The sequence below is a fragment of the Mus pahari genome, chromosome 7 (assembly GCF_900095145.1).
Source record: "Mus pahari chromosome 7, PAHARI_EIJ_v1.1, whole genome shotgun sequence".
Lineage (NCBI taxonomy): Eukaryota > Metazoa > Chordata > Mammalia > Rodentia > Muridae > Mus > Mus pahari.
The window spans coordinates 96,143,184-96,145,854 of record NC_034596.1 but is presented as its reverse complement, the minus strand read 5'-3'; the positions used below and the strand labels follow the sequence as shown (position 1 = coordinate 96,145,854).

Sequence of the window (2,671 nt, the reverse complement as noted above, 5' to 3'; positions counted from 1 at the left end):
TTTCTCTAGCTCCTCCATTGGGGATCCTGTGTTCCATCCAGTAGATGACTATGAGCATCCACTTCTGTATTTGTCAGGCACTGGCATAGCCTCACAAGAGAGAGCTATATCAGGGTCCGGTCAGCAAAATCTTACTGCCTGCCTCACTTTCATGTAGTATCAATTTTGGGTTTGTTTTGTTTTTTTTGAACTCTGTAGCCCTGCCTGCATCTGCCTTTGCAGTGCTAGGATCGAAGGCACAGAACACCAAGCCTGGCTTATAGACTCAGCTTTAGTGATTTGGGTAGCTGCTGATTTTCCTGAGCTAGAGATCTTTGTCATCTTTGTTTTGTGTCTTTCTTGTCTACTTCAAATTGGCCACCGAACTTGTTCCTCCTGTGTCACAGTTGTCCCTTTTCTTTGTAAGTGTTGCTCTAGCTCAGACCCTCAGTCTTTCCCAGATTTACTCTCTTTGGGTCTGGTTCTTCATTCATTTTCTCTTGTACTTCCAGTCTAAAAATAAATTTGCTTAAAAGTTTCTTGACTTACAGGAAAGAAGCCAAACCTCTTATTTTGGGAGGTCACAGACCTGTTCTCTCTAGACTCAAACTGTCCTTTCTAGGTGCCATACGAGTTTCCATGTCTGCTATAGTACAAGTGCAGTCTGTCCCCAAAGCTTCTGTCACACAGAACTCTGCCAGGGTTTTCCACCACTCCGTGGAAAGTCTTCACTCCCTCCTTTCCCTGGAAATCAGGGTTTCTATATAACCCTGCTCATGTGTCAGAGACTTCGTCAAAGTGACCCACACAGGGTGAGTTGGTTGCCAGTGTTCTATATTCTAACAGCTTTAGCACGGATGATGTTGATTGAGTGATAATTTGACCTTTTCCTTGATGTATAAGGGACGGGTGTCTTAGTTACTTTCCTGTTGCTATAATAAAATGCTATAACTAAGGCAACTTATAAAAGAAAGTTTTTAACTTGGGAGCTCATGGTTCCAGATGGTTAGAGTCTGTGACCATCAGGGCAGGGAGCATGGCAGCAGGCAGCCAGGTGTGCTGCTGGTAGCAGGAGCTGAGAGCTCATATCTGGTCCACAAGCACCAGGTAGAAGGAAGGAGAGCTAACTGGGAATGGCATGGGCTTTTGAAACCTCCAAACTTGTCTGGAGTACCATACCTTCTCCAACAAAGCCATACCTCAATCCTTCCCAGGCAGTTCTACTACCTGCTGACAAAACATTCAAATATATGAACCTCTGGAGACCATTCTTTTTTGCTTGTTGTTTTGTCTGAATAGACTTGACTTGACTTGTGTGTGTGTGTGTGTGTGTGTGTGTGTGTGTGTGTGTATGCTACATGTGTGTGCCAGAATCCTTGGAGGTCAGAAGAGGGTATTGGACACCTGAGTTGAAGTTATACGTGATTGTGAGTTGCCTGATGTGGGTTCTGGGAACAGAACTCAGGGCCTCTGGAAGAACAGCTAGAGGTCTTAATTTCTGAGCCACCTCTCTAGCTTGGGCCTTTTGTTTACTTCTCAAGTCAGGACTATATAGCTCTATCTCCTGCCCTGTTTTTATAATGTTCAGATGCAGAAATGGAAAAATACCAGTACACAAAGGAAAAAGAATGTAACTCTGGAGATGCTATTTTCCAGCAGAATTAGTGGTACCATTTTGGCATTTCTGGGCTCTGACTATATTTACTAATATATTTATTTTTAATTTCCATCCACTTACTTGAGACAGACATTTACTCTACAGTTCAGGCTGGCTTCTATCTCAGCTCCTCCTGGTTTGGTCTCTTAAGTGCTGGGATTGCAGGTATGCGACTACTCTTGATTCATTCCTTCTTTGGTAGTGGGGATTAAGTCAGGAATTTGCACACAGCAGGCAGATATTGTACCATCTGAGCTGCATCTTTCAATCCTTTGACTACTTTAAATGAAAACAAAGTCAGAATGAGTTCATCCTTGTTTTTAAAAGATTTCTTTAATTTTGTTTATGTGTGCATGAGCATAAGAGAGACATACAGAGGGAGGAGGAGGAGGAGGAGAGAGAGAGACAAGGAGAGAGGAGAAGAGGGAGAAAGGAGAGAGGGAGAGCACACGCTGGTGTGCACGGAGCTTGGAGGGCAGCTTTTCAGGAGTCATTTCTCCCCTTTCACCTGTCTTTTCTCTGTACTGTATAAGTGAGCTTCTATCAGTGTCCCTACCCGCAATCTTGACACAGGAGTGCGGGATGACCGATTTTAGGACCTCATCTGGCTTTTCCTGTAGATTTTAGGGATTGGCATAAGGAGTCAGGCTTGGTAACAAGTGCCTTTACTCACAGACAGCTTTCTGGCCCTTCATCATTATTTTTAATAAATTACATTTACGTTACTTTAAGTATTCTCAGAATATTTTTGCATTTTAATTATAGTTCGTTAATTAATTGGTAGTCTTGGGACTACAAGGTGAGAGCAAAGTGTAAGCTCCAGTTGAGTAAGTTGAGTAAGTTTCATCTAAAGTTACAACATAAGCGGAAAGAGAGGTTTATTAAAAATGTCACAGGGTAAATCGAGACTTCTAAGGTGTAGGAGAGAGGAAGATAGGGGGACTTATTGTATTGTAGCGAGCAGCATCAGCAGTGGGAAGTCCTGGTAAGAAGGAATGACTCCTCCTCCTCCTCCTCCTCCTCCTCCTCCTCCTC

General features: G+C 43.2%; 1 protein-coding gene across 4 annotated transcripts in view; it reads left to right on the top strand.

Moving 5' to 3' along the window:
• Positions 1 to 2,671, top strand: part of Trip11 (thyroid hormone receptor interactor 11) — a 73,242-nt gene that overhangs the window by 3,591 nt on the left and 66,980 nt on the right. The window lies entirely within an intron of this gene.